The sequence below is a fragment of the Hyposmocoma kahamanoa genome, unplaced genomic scaffold (genome assembly GCF_003589595.1).
Source record: "Hyposmocoma kahamanoa isolate Upper Pololo Valley unplaced genomic scaffold, ASM358959v1 88, whole genome shotgun sequence".
Lineage (NCBI taxonomy): Eukaryota > Metazoa > Arthropoda > Insecta > Lepidoptera > Cosmopterigidae > Hyposmocoma > Hyposmocoma kahamanoa.
Window position 1 is genome coordinate 13,886,797 of NW_020654466.1, and position 21,018 is coordinate 13,907,814.

A 21,018-nucleotide genomic window follows, 5' to 3' on the forward strand; every position below is an offset into this window, starting at 1 on the left:
GTCTATTGTGCCGAACTCCGAACCATGTTGACAAAACTAGCAGTAAAACAGCCCCGACTCATGAATCGATCTTCACCATTATTGCTCCACGACAACGCGAGACCTCACACAGCACGAGAAACCATTTTGACCCTTCAGGAACTGCAGTTAGAAACCATTCGTCATCCTCCGTATTCACCAGACCTTGCTCCAACGGACTACCATTTTTTTCGTGATTTGGACAATTATCTACGTGACAAGAAGTTTTCTTCCCAGGAGGCAGTACAAAATGCTTTCACACAGTTTGTGCAGTCTAGATCGTCGGAGTTCTATCGCAAAGGCATTAATAACCTTCCCATTAGATGGCAGCAATGTATAGATAATAATGGCAACTATTTTGATTAAATAAATTTGTTAAAAATTTAAAAAATAAACAATTTAGATTTTCAGTACAAATCGGCAATTTCATACTTTAACCCCTATTATTATACTAAAAATAATCTAGGACGATCCCTGTAACAGTCCATAAAAATCTACACAATATAATCTTGTAATGACGTACACTAATTTGTATAAGTAAATACATTAAATTAAAGTAAATACAACAGAAACTCAATGTTCACTTTTGAGAAATGATCGGACAAACTTTTTTTAAATTTTTTACGACAATGTGTTCTTTCTTAAATTATGAATTTTAACCATAGGCAGTGAATTAACGTGTCATTGTTATTACTTTTTTGAAACCTATAAATTAATGATACGATAAACGTTTTTTGATTTGTTCTAAAATATCTATCGAAATTGCATTTGAAATATAGTTGTGTGTTTTATGCCTTCAATATAATGCAAAACACTTCACACGTCTAAACATCGTTCAAAATACGTCTGGAACTTAAAACTATAATGTCTCTATTTTGCTTCAAAAATCAAATACACCAAGCATCTATCGACTTTACCTCATCTCTATGACGAACGTTAAATGAATCATTCTGATTTGCGTTTAGTATAATCTAGAAACTACCAAAGTTAAGTATTACTAAATGGGGAAATATTCAACTGCACTTCAAAATATAATTAAGCACACTAATGGGACCTACAAATGCGATAAAATACGTTATGATCAGGATACGTTCGATCGGTACCTACTGATCGTAACGTGTGTATGAGGAAACTTTACAGTTTTATCATCGACGGAACTGTATGAAAATTTGAATCGATAAATAATCGGAGTTGTGTGTGTCGACGTCATCAGATTTTCTTAACGCGAAAATCAAACTAACAGCCGCGAAATCGATTTTTCGTAGCGTTTGTGTGTCCCATAGTATCTCCGCTGATTAACATTAAATGACTAACTACACTACACTATAAAAAACCAACTTGATTATAAAAACATGTACTACCAATAAAATTATAAAGTCAATCGCAATCAAAAGACCTATTTACCTAGTTCACAAGGAAAGTCTTAATCTTATTAAAACAAGAATATTCACGATACACCTAAATACTGACTAATTAAAAACCGTCAAGAAATTTTAATGCAAAACTTACATTAGCTTTTCTCAAATATGTACAATAAATTTTACACAAAGTTGTAAATTGCGTTCAGTCGCGTGCAATGAAATGTAAACGTTCACACTTTCGAATATTTATGAAAATATTAGATATTTCAAAAATTTGTATCTTGTGTTGAGTTCAAAAATATATAATCACGACACCGTTTTGAAAAAGATTTCTCATAATCTTGTCTTATATCTTAAAAAATGTGTATAAACGCATATGAATTATTTTCGAAAGCGTTCATAAAAAACTGAACAAATCAAACTGTATATAACGGTACTAATACTTTAGTGCATGTGGGTGGGAATAAAAACGTTTTGATATTTTTTTTTTCATTATCTCTGTAATGCATAATCAAATAATTTGGTAAGGTCAGTCAGTCAGGAAAATATTCACGATTTTAGACTAGAAATAATCGACACCGGCAATTGACATTACGCTAACTTAAAAATTCTAACAATAAATAATATTAATAACGCACACACTCATGGCCCCGGACTAGGGAAACTACAGTATCGCGGGCACCATGGACACACACGTAGACAACCACAAATTACACCCAAACTCACGAGAGAAATAAATGTAGGTCATACAAATATTTCTCCCGGCCAGGAACTTCTCGTGGCAGTCCAGTATAATAACATTCGGCCACGGAGGCAACTTTACGATGACTTGCGATAACTTTTTAATTATCAAACATTATGTTTTTTACTGCATGTTATTCGTCATAGATTATAAAATATATGATTAATAATTTCATATTTTTGTGTCTTTTTTTATTTAAATTTGCTAAATGATTTGACAGTTACGTTGTACGAGTTAGCGTTGTGTCAATTACTATTGTTTTACTTGTCTCTGGCATTATTTTTTGGCATTCTTTTTTCTATATATTATAAACGATAAAAATAGAACAAATTAACAATCATTTTAAAAATTCGATTTAGCTAGACAAATGGATTCTTTAAAAATTAATTATTTAAATGTTGGCCATTTTATACTAGCGATAGCCGAAAACGATACTTTCTTTAAAACAAATTTGAATGAAACCAGATGCCACTTTCTAATTGAAAACAATTTCAACAAATATCATTTTCGTTCTCATTTCAATAATTATACTGGCTATTCCTATAACTCACCTCCGATTTTAACGGCACCCGACCCTTAAAGGCCTGTCTTATAGACGGCGAATAATGTAATCTGTTATAATTAGTCTGCACTCGAGGATTGCCGACCTTTGGCTCAAATTGATTTATCAATACGTGCCGGGCTGCTTAAGACGAAGCAATTTCATTACGAATAGAGTGTTCATGAATTGATATTAGAACCTGTCGCCGTGGAACTGAGATCATTTTTCACTGTACTTATGATGTTACGCAACATAGAAGTTACTATTAATTTAGAGATGCACCATTTTTTTCCTAGAATCGATTTTTTGGATCGCAATGTATCGTATGTATCGACCCACAGATCGAATCATAATGCTCTTGTACATATACATACATATACCTCACGCCTTTTTCCCATCGGGGTAGACAGAGACAAAAGTCTTCTACTTGCTACGGTCCTGACACACATCTTTCGCCTCATCAACACGAATCAGTGCTTTCATACATGCTCGTCGATTAAGAGTACTCTTGACCTGGCTCTTCTTAAGGATGGCCTCAATTTGGTCATAGAAAAAATTCGTCTGTGGTAACGCATGCATGGACAAATGCCTAGCTAAATATGGCCGGTGCACAGCGATGGGTTGTCATTCTGTAATTAATTAATTAAAACCTTAAGCATCGTTCGTGTTGTACGAAAACAAGCGAATAAGGTTTTAAAAACTCGTGAAGCGTCACTTCAAAAAGAACCTTATGTCTTAAACGATTAGGTAAACTTTTAATTGATTTAATTACACTTCCGATGTTCTGATACCGAGAAGTGCTTAAAACATTCGGTAATTCAAACATACACTGAAACAAAATTGTGATTGATAAACAGATATGTGATTTCGTTGAATAAAATAACGACTGCAGCAGCATTTTAATGATTACGGTACGATAATAAAACAAACTTTGTGGCCCAGAGGTTTGCACTGTGGACACTGGATGATGAGGTCCAGGGTTCGGTTCTGGGTAGGATCAATTTGGGAAATGAACTTTTATAAATTGGTTGTAGTCTGGGTGTTCTGGGAAGCGTTCAGAATGAATCCCGTTGCTCTAAATAAATAATGTATTATATTAGACAACATCACATACGTTGCTCTGATCCCAAAGTAAGTAACTAAAGCACTGATATGGAAATCGGAAACAACGACGGTACCGCAAACGCACAGACTCAAGACAGTACGGAGCTTTTCCGTTTTTTACACCAGTTTTCTACATTGACCCGGCCGGGGATCGAACCCGGGACCTCAAAATCAGTATGCAAGCCACTCGATCACGGGGTTTTTTGAATTTTGATGTATATATAGTATTTATTTCAAGTGCTATTTACTTAATTATAGATAAAGATGATTTGATTTTGACTTTAGTGCTGGGAATTATTCCCTACATTATATTACACGCAAAATAGGCACCTTGACGTCGAGTTGCCGATACCAGCCCGTTACACCAAGTACCAAGTATTCCCTACTTTATTATATCATACTATTATTAATAATTTTTATTAATTAATTTAATCACGTTGTGGTTGAGTGTATAAAGAATGTGATAAACTGATTTGATTAAAGTCTGTCGTAAATCACCGTAATAAACATGTATCTTGTACTTCTTCCCGAATCAACTAGGTAGAATATCGATTCCTAACTTACAAATAAGTGCAGCAGTTCTTTTTTCTTTTTTCACAGTTACGCACATTTGCGCATTTCAATTTACAATAGAATTTTTTTCTCATATATAGTCATATTAGGACTGGACCTCAGTGGCGCAAAACAGAGGTGTGAAAAGAGGGGAGGGAGGCCTTTGCTCAGCATTTTAAACCAAATGTTCTGAGCTCTAGACGAACAGATTTAAAAGTCTTATAGGAATTTTGAAGTACACTAAACTTGACTTTGTTTATCAGCTTTAAATATCGGCTTAACAATCATTGCGCTAAATTCAATACGTACGATATATTTGCGGGAGGCGTGCAAATTGTGCTACAGTTACTCTTCCCTCAAAAGATGGGGTGGCGAGGCGTGAAAATAGTCATTAGTAAAGCCAGCCCAAAACAAAAAACACCCACCTTAACAAAAACTTCTTTTGCCGTTAAAAAAAACATATCCTTTTGTATATTAATGTATTGCCAATATAGTTTACCAGTGTTTAAAAAAGTATACCCATTAGACATCTTTTAAAAGATTATGATAAGAAGACGTAGTATTTAATATTTATATCGTTATTTTTCAAGAATAGTGGCCTAGGTATAAGAATAGTAGTCTAAGCTCTACATAGCTGCACTCAGAATGAGGTAAATTTAATTATGAAAAAGAGCGTTTTATTGTTTAAAATAATCACGTTACAAATTGGGTCTATACACGATTCATCGACTTGCATTTTAGATATTCTGCAGTTGTTTTTAACTATCTTCCTTATGAATTACGTGATTTTGAGATAGGCTGCTTTTTACAAATTCAGAGGTAATTATTATCCTCTTATATTGTAATTCAAATTAGAGTTCATTTTTCTCCAGCGAATAAAATGCCTTTCACCAAGTAGGACAGTAAATGAAGTGAGAGAAAAACTATCCTATTCATGCACATTTGCATTAGCTCCCATCCATTGCATCGGCTAGAGTTGTCCCAGTTATAACCAGTAGATACGAGATTTATTAAAAGAGTAAATTATTACATGAGACAATATTATTTATTTTAGTAGAGAAATACCGGAGATTTTGGGAATAATTATTACCTAAATCCCCGCCGAATTGGTCCAGCTTCCGCAATATAACGGTCGGGGGGATTTCAATAACAATCTATAAGATACCGATTAGATATTTGTGGGAAAGCCAATTTTTTTAATGTGAGCCATTATTTTGTAAAAGTAAAACTTGTTATTATTTTGTGTATCTGTTATAGGTACTCACCTCTCTGTTAGACTAAAAGGCAAATTTAGCATTTTTCAATGGGAGAGATGTTTTGGCAATACCGTAGTTTAGTAGCAGTAGAGCTCCTTAAGAAAGAGTTCGTCTAGGGAAGTTCTGCCACCTTAACTTTTTGCCATCAAGCACTAATGTGAACATTACTGGGTTCCTGTTTTGAAGGGTTAGGGTGTTGGTGAAATTACAGGCACATAGGACTTGTCAACTTGTGTCTCAGGGTGACAGGGGCAGTGGCAGTGCCTCTCAGATTTTTGTGATTTAAAGTTGGACAAGAGTGTAGCTTACCAACAGACACATGACTTGTTCCACTCTCGTCCCGTCACTCGATATTATAAGAAAAAACTGTTAAGAACCAGGGAACGGTATGTGACATATCGAGCAGAACTGCATTCTGTATTTGTGTTGGAAGTGACACGCCATAGAAATCCAACCGCCTCCAGTTGCTAGCGAGCGTTAAGGTGAAGTGGGACACAAAATAGACGTTTTGACGTATTTTAACTACACGGAAAATCGCGTTTTCGACTTTAAGAAATACAAATTCAACTTGTTTTTCAATCGATAACGAAAACAGAAGATAGCAGTAGTGAACTATGTGAAAGGCGATTATCTTAACTCCACTCGATAAAAAAAAATGCAAAAGTTACGCAAAATGTTCATTTTTTAACACATTCATCAACGGAAAAATCAGTATTATTCGATTGTGAAAGATATTTCAATGAATTTCTCTTTTCAGGGGACTATGAGTTTATTATATAGTATATTTTATTTCTAAAAGGCATATGTTTAAGTATCGTGCAATCAATTTATCTTCACACGCTCCAAATCCAAAATCTTCGCAACCAAGATAAATTTCGTCTTAACCCTTTTACAAACAAAACAATTGGAATTATTCCAATGGAGCGACACTTCACGTGTCAGTGATCTCATGCTTTAGATCAAGATACCCATGAGACCCCCGTCATTTGGGATGGTAACGTGCACCAGATATATACTCTCAACTACAGCCGATCCATATAATAATTAATTTATTGTTATGTAAATATAACAGTGGTGTAGCAACACAGTACAAATATATTATGTAAAGTTCACAATAATATTACATTCATATTAATTATTACATTGTAGAAATGTTTTGATTCAATTTGACAAGACCGGCTTTTAAATTATTCGCTCCTAATATTTTTCTTTATTTTAGTAAAAAATAAGAAAATTTGTTTCCTTGTTAACAACAAAAGAAAAAAAACGAAACATAATCAAAACATTCTGACGTAAAACATAAGTAAATAATTACGAACAACGCCTTTTTTTGAGATCAACAAGATCATTTCGTTACGAAACAAAACCACAAATAAAACAAAGAAATTTTTAAAAATATTTTTTTTTAAATAAAAGACAAATATTTACATAAACAAGACGCTAGGTATTTTAATTTATATCACACAATAATACTCTTCATTGTACATAATAATATCCTCTCTTTCGGTTTCTTCCAGATGGGTTTACAAAATTTCGAGTATCACAGATATAAATAGTAGATCATTACAAATACCATTCCCAAGTCTTGGTGCCCGCCATCTCTATCTGTCCACAAAACATTGTCCATTCAATTCCGCACAGTGGCTTTATGACATGCGGAGCTGGGGACACGAGATTTTTTGCGCACGTGCATACAGCATAACAAAACTGCAGCACTGACTGGCTATATAATTCTAGGTTTGTTTATGTTGTACGTACTGCACTATTGCGACCAAGTTACACTTGCTGTCGGTATAGGCGTCGTAGGGAGCATTCGTTTGCGAATGAAAACGAACAGTGAATGTTTATAAGAGTATTTTTATAATATATAGGTATAAAGTAGTTATTCGGTCTTCCTAATGGAAACTGATTACCTCCCCCTATAGACATTCACGATACTAAGTATGCTTGCACGCGCGTGACACGGCAGTGGCGCTGCAAATGTGCTCCCAAATATTGTATGAAAAATATATTGGCGCGACTACACCGCCACAGTGGCGCCACTACACCACTTCTATAAGAGTCTAATTTGAAGGCACCCTTAGTTTGTTCCCGAAATTACGATGATTCTACCCGCCTTTCAATCCGGAGCACTTCAGTCTTGTTTTAGCTAGACTAAAAATAATTCTTTGAAACATGATGAGGGTGCAAATTTAACTCAAACACTAGCCATAACCATTCTCATGCAAATACGTATATTTTGTGATTGCTTTGCAGAAAATGGAGAAATTCTGTTGGGAGCATTTATCCAACCGCAATAACAAGTTGGTTGTATTGAAACCTTGTTTAGGCGGGGCTTTTGTTATGTAGTCTATTTTATGCGTAGACTAACTGGCTTTAAAGGCAAAATGATTGTGTTGCGAGTGCATGCTTGATAGTTAACTAAATCAATAAAATGCAGTATCTTTTGTAACGGTAAACTTGGGTGTATTTTTTGAAATATTAGGTGATATTTACGCAATATTACTTTTCCACATGCAATAACTTGTTGCTGTTATTATTTATACAAAGATCAAACAACATAATGAAAAAATCCCTCGATCTGACTGGACATGAACCCGCGTCTGTTTCCGCACCGGGGCTACCGCTTTTACCAACAAGGTTACAGACCGAAGGAACAAGGTTATTATTTTATTCAACAATAATTAATTTCTTAATAACGAGTTTCTACAATATATCATATACTAAACATGCTTAACAGTGTGATTTGGTTTCGTACTAAGGATAGTGTGGGGAAATCCGAAACCATAGGTGATATAAGGAACTGTCTTGGAAACCATTAGGTCTTTTGGTGAAAACAAATTTAACACAGTAATTGTTTTGATCGAGTCGTCCATAAAAATTAATAATATTGTATTTTTTTTAAACTAATCGACTCAGTTTCTTGTAATGATCATTTCATTGTATCCGAGAAAAAAATTAGGACAACAGAAGTTAGGAAATGAAACTATTTTTCCGGATTTAAATAGCGTATATTTGTTTTTCAAACAAACCGACGTTTCGGGCCCTTTACAGGTCCCATGGTCATGGTTGACTGAGACATGTGACTGAGACACCACGTGCTCTCCGAGTTTTCCAGTATTTCCTCTGATGAAAAATCCCAAACAGACATAATTGCAGTACAAATTAATATGTTTTAATTTATTCTAATTTCTATTATTAATTAACAATGAATTGAACTTAATAAAAATTAATTGAATAAAATAATTTGTAAAATGTAATGTAAACTAAATCGGAAAGTTTTCTTTGCAAAAGTAAAAATAAGGTAGATATTTAAGTAACAACTTTTGAAACTAGTGAAAAAATAGGGTGGTTTGCATTAATAATAGATATAACTGGTTGATGACTGTACCATCTCAGTCAACCGTGACCATGGGCATGTAAAGGGCCCGAAACGTCGGTTTGTTTAAAAAAACAAATATACGCGATTTAAACCCGGAAAAATAGTTTCATTTCCTGTGTAACAATCGCGAAAACCTAACAAGTTAGTCTAATTTAATAAAATGTTTTTTCATACAATAGAAAAGTACAATTTTAATCATCTGATTTAAATTAATCATCAATTCTTGTCTTTCAGTAGATGGTACATCATTTCAATGCACACTAAAGCATTGTGCCCAAAATACTGCCAATATTTCCTCTTTGGTTAGCTAAAAACTATACCACAGGCTTGTATGAGAAGCTCAGTAACGAGGCGTGTCGTGGAAGGTTTTATGTCGTGGAATTTATTTTTATTATTCAAATGTAAGTGCGCATTTGACCTCCATCTCACCTGATGGGAATTGACGGTGAGGTCGACGATGGAGCATGCACACCTAAATAATGCCTATTCACTCACGCCTTAAAAAGGTCCAAGTTATAACGTTCAGGGAACAAGTCTGCAGGCTGGGAATTCCACTCCATAGCCGTTCGCCATATAAATGTGGAAGCGTAACGCTTCGTGCGTATCTTTGGAATATCCACAAAATAGGGGTAGAAGCCAAGCGTACGCCTAGTCTCCCGATGATGGAAAGGGGAAGTCGGAATTAAATCGTGTAATTCCATCGCACACTCTCTGTGATATATCTATCTGTACAATACCGGGCAACTTTACGGCTGTGTTCAAGGCTCTGCAGCTTCACCTCTACTAATTCCGAGTCACTTATAAGCCTCTTGGCATGTTTGTCAATTGTATCCAAGGTGGCCAATTGGTAAGTAGCAGAGCCATCCCAAAGTGGCGGCAGTAATCCATGCACGACCGGACTTGTGCTTGATACAGCTGAAGCAACTGTCCTGATGTGAAGTAACGCCTCTCCCTGGAAAGAATGCCAAGCTTCCTGGCTGCATTTTTGGCCATAGATTCAATGTATCTGCCGAAGTTCAGATTGGACGACAGGTCCATTCCAAGTAGCTGGAGACGGTCGGCTATCGGTATGGATATATTGCGGAAAGTCGGAGTCAGCTCAAAGGGACTCCGTTTTGTGGAGAATAAACACGCCTGCGTTTTGCTAGCGTTAAATTTGACAAGATTGGCATCGCCCCAATCGGAGACTGCCTTGAGTTGCCTTGCCTCAAATCTAAACGGCTAACCATGGACTCTCGACTAGATTTCCTCTCCACTCCCCAAGGACCAAACGTGTTTTAGTTACAAAAGGCACAAAGCTGGCTTGTAGTACTTCATATTTGAACCTTTTTCTGTATCCAAAATGTCCAAAACAGCTTATCAAGCATTTATTATTAATAATAATGTGTCAGGTAACCACACATTGCCTGATTCCAAAATATAGAATTCCCTGTCATATAGCAGAGCAACATCAATTTGCTAACCAGACCACCCAAGTCAGAACCCACAGAAGTTTAGAAAAGCTCAAGCCAAATTGGTCCTACCGAGAATCGAATCCGGTACCTCCTTATCCAACGCAAACAGTGTAAACCGTAAGACCACTTTTTTAAATTTTTTAAATCAAATGTCTGTTTACTTCAAAATTATGTACAAAAGTAACATTACATGAAAATCTATACAGTACGAATTATGAAACAAAAAGAAAGAATAACCAATCAAGCTTAATTATTGTTGATACAAAACAAACCTTCACAATATCACAAAGTGTACACAATATAAACAAGAAACATATTTAGTAAAACCAAGTAAAATGGCTGGAGAGTTGTTCCTACCGATTTTCATTTGCCGAGTGTTTCGCATTGGCGTTAATTCCAGCCTGAATTGCCGGCCCGATTCCGAAGTTTTAATTGCAAACTCTTAATGAGGTAGACTACTGCCTCAAAATATTCGACCGTCGTCGATTTGTAGGCTACATGTAGTTTGTAAGGCAACCACGTGTTTATATTATTTGTATACAAATATTGAATGTCCATAACTGAATAGTCGCTGTAAATTAACTGAATGGGGTATTATAATTATCTTAGAAGAATAAAAATATACAATCTGTTTATTATGTTGTTGATTTGTGGACAAAACTTTGACCCACCATAAGTACAGTTTTTTTGTAGTTTGTTAAGTAATTACATGTGATTTAACAAGTCAGTTAATAAAGAGGTTTCGTATTCGTTCCGAATCCGAGACAATACAAATCTAGAAAACTTGGATCCACTTCGGATGTCGTTTGTGCACTAAGTCCGATTGAATTCGTGAAAATAAGAGTATCGCTTGTACACCTAAAGATAAAATGTCACAAGCGTCCGAAGTGTGACATTTTGACCGTCGTCTCTCGGATTCGGAACTGATATGAATTGGACATAGTGCGCAAATGCTCTTAGGGTTGGACTTGGACTTACACTATATTCGCAGGTATAAGATCAAGAACACGTCAAGCCTGGCACTTAACGTTTAAATTCAACTCTGTGCTGCTCACGGTAAAAACAAAAGCGCCTGACTTTGGCAATAAGCGTGTTGAAACTCACAATAAAATGTGTTTTATACATTTTTAATACCTATTGAAAGTTTTATGTCATTTATCACGCTTGATGTTGTGATAATATGATATGTCATTATGTAATATCAGAAGGACAAATTAGAAAGAAGCAGCGGCGATGCGTTATGATGCGTGAGGTTCTAATCTTAGTCGGACACTCTTATTGGAGTGGTTGCTGGTCTTGCATGTTCCTCTGTTCTGTTGCCGTTGATGACGGTTGATGACATTGTGAACACTATGTGAACTATTGATATTTGTCTGACGTGACTTGTCGAGATGCGCTCAGATGTCATAGCTAGCGTTCACATCTATATTGTCTGATCTGACGTGACGCGCCCTCTCCGCCGAGTCCTGTCGCAGATCGGGATCGCGTCTGATGCGACACAACACAAGCTGTCTCGTCAGATTGCGATGCACTAATATAAATCTAACCATACTAAATGTATGAAGCCGAGACCGTTCTGACGCGTCACGAAACAACACGTCAGACAAATGGTAATCCGGCTTAATTGTGCTACATTATTAATTAGACGTGTGTTGCGTATAGCAGACGGACCGGGAGTTCGTTTGACATTGCCACAGAATGGAATTAAATTCTATTATAATGAAATTACATGTAATGAATTATACATAGCTAAATCAACTTTATGTCAGTTGTGTAACGTATGAACTAGATACGATATTATAGTATTCCCGAGAGTTCGCGAGAATTCTACGGAAGACGCATGACCTGTATTTTGGCACGTAATCTATAGATTGTACGTTTTACACAATAATTGACATCTTCCATTCCGTTACCGCACCAATATAAATTAAGTTCTAATATTTCACTATATCTGATATCTATCCTGCCCTAAAACACATTATTATTTATATAACAGAGTTGTTCCGTTAGTGGTACTAAAATAAATGGAAAATTTAACCAGGTTATCAGCTGATATTTTGTAAAGAGCTCTCAAAATCTAGAAATTCTGAATTAAAAAGATTCTTTTTTTTGACCTGCGATTTCCAGAATAACGTTAAGGATTTTTAATACTATGTATTGAATCCCCCTATGAATCCCACGGAACGGATTTTTATGAATTATTTTTGGCTAATGTGCTAGTGGCCTATGCCATAAAAACTACATTGACAGATCGGAAATCAATGTCAATATTGTTACAATCTCTTGGACTTTATTTCTTTCCATCCTCTAAATACAATCTATTACTTTTTATAGGACCAATAATTTTATTGTAATCAAGTTTATAAACATTTTAGCGTTTAAGTGTTGCTGCTTTTTGGACTTTTGTTAGGTTGCTGATAATTATTTAATTTTGTCTTCCCCTTTTGTTTTAAAAAAATTTAAAAAATCCAGTACACAACATTTTTTTTTATTCTGCTAAACTCTTTATTTCAAGCTTATACCTATTTAGCTGATCATCATGTTGAGGATCATAAAAGGTTGAGGCAGATTAAATGTTTTCTGGGAATAAAGTACCAAGCTCCATCTTAATTCGGTAAAAGTCTTTTAAAACATGTTGCCAACAGCTGCTGTAAGTGTACTTTGATGTAAGGTCCAATGAAAAAGTAAAAATACAAAAGAATTCAACCTGAACCGCACCAATATAAATTGAAAATAGATTGTGGTGACTGAGCACATTCCTTCAACGGAATGTACCTTTTTGATGAAGATTACACCAACACAATATTATAGGAATTGCGAGGTCATAGCATACGACAGACCAGGTGTAACAGGGTATTGGCCGGTCCTTCATAGAACGAAGCCAGTATACTGTACACACCGCATTTAAGTAAACTAAATCTACGTTAGTAATCGATACTTTGGAGAAGAAAGTTCGTAAGGACGCCTTCAAATTAAACGGTTATAGAAGCCTGCAATGAAGCTACTTCTGATTTTCATACAATATTTAGAAGCCCAGTTGCAGGACCAACGTCGTGACACGCGCGCGCCACTATTGCGATCACAATTAGTGTGCTGAAAATTACTACAGACAACAGAGCGCTACAGAAAAATTAAATATATAATATAAATTTATAAAATCTAAATTTATATTTAGATATAAATTTTTATTTTAAAAATGTTGTGACGTAGGGTAATTTTCAACAATAAACCGAATTGACTGTTGCATTGTAAACGCAAGGCTATGAATGTGAGTGAAAAAAAATGTTTTGTTTTATCTTTATCACACTCATAGCCCCGCACGGGACCCTGTGTCGTGGGTGCCATGGTCACACCCATAGACAACCACAAATTACACTCAAACTCACGAGAGAAATAAATGTAGGGCATACAAATATTTCTCCCGGCCCGGAAATCGAACCCGGAACCTCGGCGTGGCAGACCAGCATGGTAACCGTTCGGCCACAGAGGCAGTCAATTTGTGTTTATTTTTATTGGTCTAGCTCTGACTCATTAAACAGCTCTTTATACATAGGGCGCACTTTAAGTTTCCGGAACTGGCCACTTACATAAACAATATTTAAAAAGTAATTACAACATTTTAAAATGGAACTCTTTGGCTGTAGAATACAGTTTGTTTCATCTGACTGTCATTTGTTTTTACATTGGGGCGTAATTTTAGAAATTGGTTGTCTACATCATCATGGATTTAACTCGTGACAATTTTCGTAGTATGATTTTCTACGACTTTAAGTGTAATTTAACAGCTCAGAGGAGCTTCGCTCGGCTTCAAACAGCTTTTGGCGATAAAGCACCATGCAAGACAACTATTTCTAGCTGGTTTGCAGAATTCAAACGCGGTCGTGTGAATCTCAGTGATGAATTTCGTGATGGTCGCCCGTCCACTGCTGTGAGCAACAAAAACATCGATGCTGTGCGCCCTTTGATCAAAACAGACAGGCATGTGACATATCATGAGATTCGGGCATCTTTATACATAGGCAATGAGTCAAATACAATCAATACTACACAAACATTTGGGTGTGAAAAACCTGTGCTCTATGTGGATCCCACACAATTTGACTGAGGCTCAAAAAAACGGATCGCCTCACTTGGTGCAATGCCATGATTACCAGATTCAATGAAGGGGCGTCAAATTTGGTGTGGGACATAGTAACAGAGGACGAAACATAGATTTATAATTACGATCCCAAAACAAAGCAGCAATCGACCGTATGGGTCTTTGGAGACGAGCCGAAACTAACCAAAGCGGCGCGCGTGGAAAGTCCCACTTAGAGGACGATTTTTTTTAATAAAACTGGACAAGTGGATACTGTTGCTTTGGAGGATCGTTGTACAGTGAATAGTGATTATTACACGACCATTTGTCGGAAGTTATTCACAAACTTCGTAAAAATAACTCTTTTTCTCACACGGCCAGACAGACAAATTAATTTTTGAAGGTGAACAACGTTGACCTTATGAGCCATCCCGCGTACAGTTCCGACCTGGCACCTTGTGAATTTTATTTATTTCCAAAAATTAAAAACCAATAACGCGATCAACGATTTTCATCACCTGAAGAGGCAGTTAAAGACTATGAAAAATATGTTTCAGAGATTGTCACGGAGGAGTAGCATAAATGTTTTCAAAATTGGTTCATTCGTTTGAAAAAGTGCATGCTAACGGAGAATATTTTGAGAAGCAACAAATTCATTTCTGACCATTTATAGTATTTTTTTCTCATTCATTCCGTAAACTTATGGTGCGCCCCACGTATATCGCTGTGCACGGAAAAGCCCTCAGTGGTTTTTATAGAAATAGCGGCAGGTAGAATATGTATGTATAAAATAGCCTTAAATTTATTAATAAAAAATAAAATATTTTAACAAAATGTAATTATTAGGCTATTAAAGCTACTAAACATGGCCGAACGGTTACCATGCCGGACTGCCACACAGAGGTCCCAGGTTCAATTCCCGGGCCGGGAGAAATAGTTGTATGGCCTACATTTATTTCTTTCGTGAGTTTGGATGTAATTTGTGGTTGTCTATGTGTGTGTCCGTGGCACCCGCGACTCAGGGTTTCCCTAGTGCGGGGCTATGTTGAGTGTGTGCGTTATTATACAAAAAAAGAGATGTTGTATAACAATAACTTACAGAAAACTTCAGATCTCTATTTACATTCAATAATTAAATTCAACTCACCGCCATTTTACGACAACGCTACGGCACAAACTCGAAAGCGAAAGCTCTAACTGGGGCTGTTAACTGTACGTACAATATATTTCGATGAAATATTCTTACCAAATAAAGACATAATTAACACCTCTCATGGAAGAAAGGTATAAATCTAAATTGAAATTTTTTATTGCATTGGACAGATAACGCAGTAAAATACGTCCTTTCCAATTCATGACAGACTAAAGACAATTGACTGACCTATGGCGAAAAAAACCAAAAAAACTTAAACCATATACACATTTTTTTAATTATATGTCAAAAAACTTGTTACATTACTACTATTGTGTTGATGTTGCTCCGTAATTTTTTTTTAAATTGAAGAAAGGCGTATCTTTAAGTATGATGACTATATAACAAATGACTATATAAAAAATAAAGAAAGAACTAAGCAACATTAGAATGAAGATAAAATCCTAAAATCTTATGTAATACAGGGAACTGTTAAATTAAACCTAAAATGTTTCGTGATTTTTATAAGTGGAATAAAGGCCTAGCAAGGTTTGTTATGACTTCGGTTTTTTTAGAGAAATGTAATTAAAATATAATAATTATGGCTATTAGGCCTCTCTAGGATATTTCTGGCTAGACTACAATGTAGGTTACGTAGAACTACGACTATTTAACTTTTTTTAAATATCAAGTGACGGGATGAACCAGTCGCTACCTGGTGATAAGCTGCACTCCTGTCCATAACAGTTGCAGTGCCACTCAGAGCTTTAAATCGCATAGACCTGACAGGCACTGCCACTGCGCCTGCCACTCTGAGACATAAGTTGACAAGTCCCATGTACCTGTAATTTCACCAGCACCCTTACCCTTCAAAACTGGAACGCAGTAATGCTCACATTACTGCTTGACGGAAGAAACAGGTAAGGTGGCAATACTTCCCTGGAAGAACTCTTTCACAAGGACCTCTATTGCTACTATATATACTAAACTAAAAAAAAATAAAGCGTTATGTTCTATTAATATTTGTTTCTGGTTGTCCAGAAAAGGAGCAAAATAAAGTTATGCTTTTCTTCATCGAGAGGTGTGAATTATCAATTTTAATTATGATTTTGCTTCTTACAATTATTGACACATATAATTATAGCATTATCGAATGAATTTGAAAATCTGTTTGTACAAAAACACGATTACTGACGGTATAAAATTAATTAAAATTAACGTCGAGATTGCGTTTGCTTAAGTAATGTGAGGCTTGTTATAGGAATTAATTAACATCAATTTCGAGTAAATAAGCCTGAGTAGTCTAAAATAAGCAACAGTATACTTATATGTATAGTAAGGCCATTTCATATATTTTTAAAATAATCCACGGTTTTGACATAACGCGAGACACTGGAAAGGGTGACAAATTGTAAATAGAAAACAAAACTTTTTTTTTTAAATTTTTTTGGACACTTAATGTGTAAAGAAATAATAATAATGTAATTGTTTATTAAAAGCTTATACTATTCCTTTTTTTGTCATCCTCTAAAATTAAAAGTCGTGGTAAAGGTAGGATCCGAACCGACGTCTCCTAGCAAACCGTGCCAAAAAATTTAAGTACAACAATATATTAACAAGTAAATACATATTAACAATTCTGAGTCACCCCCTTCGTGTGTAACGCAATTAAGTTAACATATGTACATACATCCACTGCACATACGGTGTTTAGTGATATGGAATGATAAGTTAGTGATTTATAAACACCACCATAACCTGAAAAGATACGCCACTGACACACACCATTTATATTGTACATTACAATACAAATACTTAACATGAACGCCATGTAACACATAGGTACAGTAATGCGATAAATTTATTACAAACATCGTAATAAAAACGATTAGGTATGTCAGGAACGTAGCATGTGTAAGTCCGTAGTATCGGTCTACTTCTATAGGTGTATGTATTCGTACACTTAGCATAATAAAGACACACGTGATTATAAATTAACCCGTCACGCCTCACAGAGACACACAGTAAACCTGGCGATTATGGTTTTATTTTTTATATTTACAAATAATTGTCTAAATTTGTAATTTTTTCTGTGCGAATTAAATAACTAAACTTTTTACACAAATTTTCAGACATTTTACGTGTTACATTCGAAACGCTGTTATAGAACAGTACAATGATCAAGAAAATGAAATAACATTCGACTTGTCTTTATTACCAATAATAATCATTATACTGAGCCGTCCGCATACAGAGGCTGAAGATTTTTAATTAAATATAAATGAAACGCAAACTTATAAGTGCTATGCTTTCATGTTGCGAAACGTTTCGTAAATAGGATGTCATTTCAGTGTCCTATTCAATATCAGACATTATTAGATGGCGTACGTTCTGCTTTACAAGTAATAACACTCCAGATTATTTTGTTTTGTGAAGGAAATGTTTTTTCTTTTTATTTGAATATTATATTAATTTCTTTGCTCAGCAGTGGGACAGTATAGGCTCATAAAAAAAAATTTGAATATCGACTTTTTTAAGGTGCACAGTATAGACTGTTGAAAAATAATTCAATAAAAATAGCTACCATACCACGTACTTACCCATCCTTCCCCCACTTATTATCGTCTAAAGGCAGGGTCCGAAGAGATAGTTATCACTGATAATTGTAATATTATCATAATGTAGTTACCTAATTGGAACAATATAATGCTACCACTAGCAATGTCGTGTCGTGGCATATATTTGTATCAGAAATGTATTTAAACGTATCAAATGTAAATCTTAAAAAGTCGCTAACCAAATCGTTTTCCTAAAAATTTAAAATATTTTGAAAGAAAATATTTTTTTTCTAAGTGTTCGATCTTTGTTTAATAATTATAAAAACTAGTGGAGTAATTTCTAATTTTTTTAAAATATTTTTCAAAATAATATTTCCTGACCTTAGTAACACGATAATAATAGATTGTACAACAAGTGAATAAAACGCGTCATTTTACCCGAGACGAGTATATCCACGCGAGCCCCAAGCGAGAGTAGATACTTAAGTCGAGGGTAAAATATGTTTTATGAACGAGTTACACTCTGTTTTTAACTTCGATTGCGAGGAAATTAAACAGTAACACAACAAATACACGATTATTTAATTAAAATTGAATGTAAAATTACAACAATTAGACACGTTTCATGTGATGGTTTTTCCTTATTTTATCCACTCCAGCATAAAATCCTATTTTATGCAGCCTACACCCAGCATAAATACGAACTTCAAGAGCATGAGAAGTGAAAAAAATAAAATTTCCTTTGCAAAGTGTCTTCCATTTATATTTGCCCTTTAATGGATCAATTAATTAAATTATAGCACTTTCATGTTTTATATTACCTTAATATAATATATTTAAGCAAGATATTTATAGGCTTTACTTGCACAAAAATATTAAAAATAAGGTATGTATACATACGCCAGGTTTTCACTATAAGACCATAATATATATCATCGAACATATAACCAGAAATAGAAACGAAATAAGGGCCATCCATCCGTGGCGACTCATCAGGCAAATGGGCTTTATATCACTTTTAAATATCAACTCTCATTTGTGCTGAAATCTCAAATTAGAGAGCTGAAATAGTACCTACATATGTCTCCGTATGTTCCAAAAATATTCTGCGTTTATTGTAACAAAGATAATATCTCTAACAATGGGGGGCTGTTCCATTTGGTGGTGTGGGAAAAACAGCAAAACATCTATTTACAAAACAAACATCGTCATCGTTAATTATATATTAAATACATTGACTTTTTATGATTAAATACATAATTTTTCAATTTTCGCTCATTATAGCAAAACTCAAGTTTTAACTGGTCGATTTGTAGTGAAACAATTGACGTCACCCATTGGCGACACCCGTCAATTGTTTCCAATTCGGGCTGGCCAATGCGAGCGCAGTTGTCATCGCAATGATTTGGCAGAATAGTTTTGAAACAAATCTAAAACAAAAACAAAAAAATGTCATCAATTTAACTCTACCATTCTTATTGAGTGAGTAATATTTTGTTTCCGTAACCAGTCTACATTTTTAACATTATTCCACAATATAAATGTATTAAAAAACAATAATAACCCGTTCTTATAAACTCATAGCTACTTCCGCCAGCGAGCTGGAATGCAGCGCAAACATTTACCTAGACACGGCAAACAACAAACGTGAACTGAAAGAAACATTCACAAAAGGGTTAAATGAGACGCTATACTGGGAAACGAGAGGTGCGCATTTTGAATTCATAAGCTTTGCGCGACATTGGGGGATTGCTTCAAATACTTTTTTTTTATTAATTTTAGGTTGAAATCTCAGTTGGGAAAACATATTTTTAGGCGAGTTACCGGAGGAGAAGTGGGAAAAACTGTTTTGCTAGATCAAATGGTTTAGGTATTTCCCATTAGATAACGATGTTATAAAACATATACGATACACCTAAAGAGTCCAAAGGATATGCTAATGTTTTACACGATACGATGTACTTCGCCCAATCGCATAAAATCCTGAAAACTGGCTAAAATAAAAGTCTAAAGCGGATTATTAAAGAATAAAATATCTAACTTTGTACATAATTTTGACATGTGGATATTTCTCTTTAAGTACTACAGATAACCTGCTAAATATAGGTTTTCAGCTGAAGCCCTAGTAGTTATTAAATTTACATTTATCCCAAAATTTGCAAATTACCCGCTCACGCGATACATGCAATCGTAGATGCATACCACACCTAGAGGTGCCGGTGATGATTTTATACCGATTTATCGGATATCGAAGTTATAACAGGTAAAAGAACTAATATTAATTGCTATTTCGGTAACTACTCTAGCAAACCATAAAGTTTTTAATGCCTGGGTCTGTCATTTAAAAAAAATAAACAACTTCAAAAATACGCCACGACAATCGTGTGTGTTTATGTTTGGGCTGGTGATTTCGGTGTTTATTTATTGAAAACATACCGTAAGTAGCGTTTTCTAAGTTTGCCCTGAATATAAATGTTTATAAACTATACTTTAAGGAGTAATTCATGGTAAACGTTAGAACCACTCAAATGGAATATTATCATATTTATCCAAGTACACCAAAAATTTCATTAGTGCTTTTTAAGTGCAGGATTTGCGGTGTATTACTGCATTTTATTTGAGATGTTTTTGTTGGTAGTACAGAGGGTATTTATTTAGCAATGCAGAATAATAATTTTTATTTATAAAAACTTGTATTTAAACTGAATGCTTTTCTAATTTGCGAAACCAAACATCCGCCATTTTGCGGTAGGAGGAGCGCATCGCGTGAGCGGTTACCCAGCGGTCTAAAATTTGATCTGCCCGCTGCGCCGTCAGTCGCCATCCGGCGCTTGTCGACG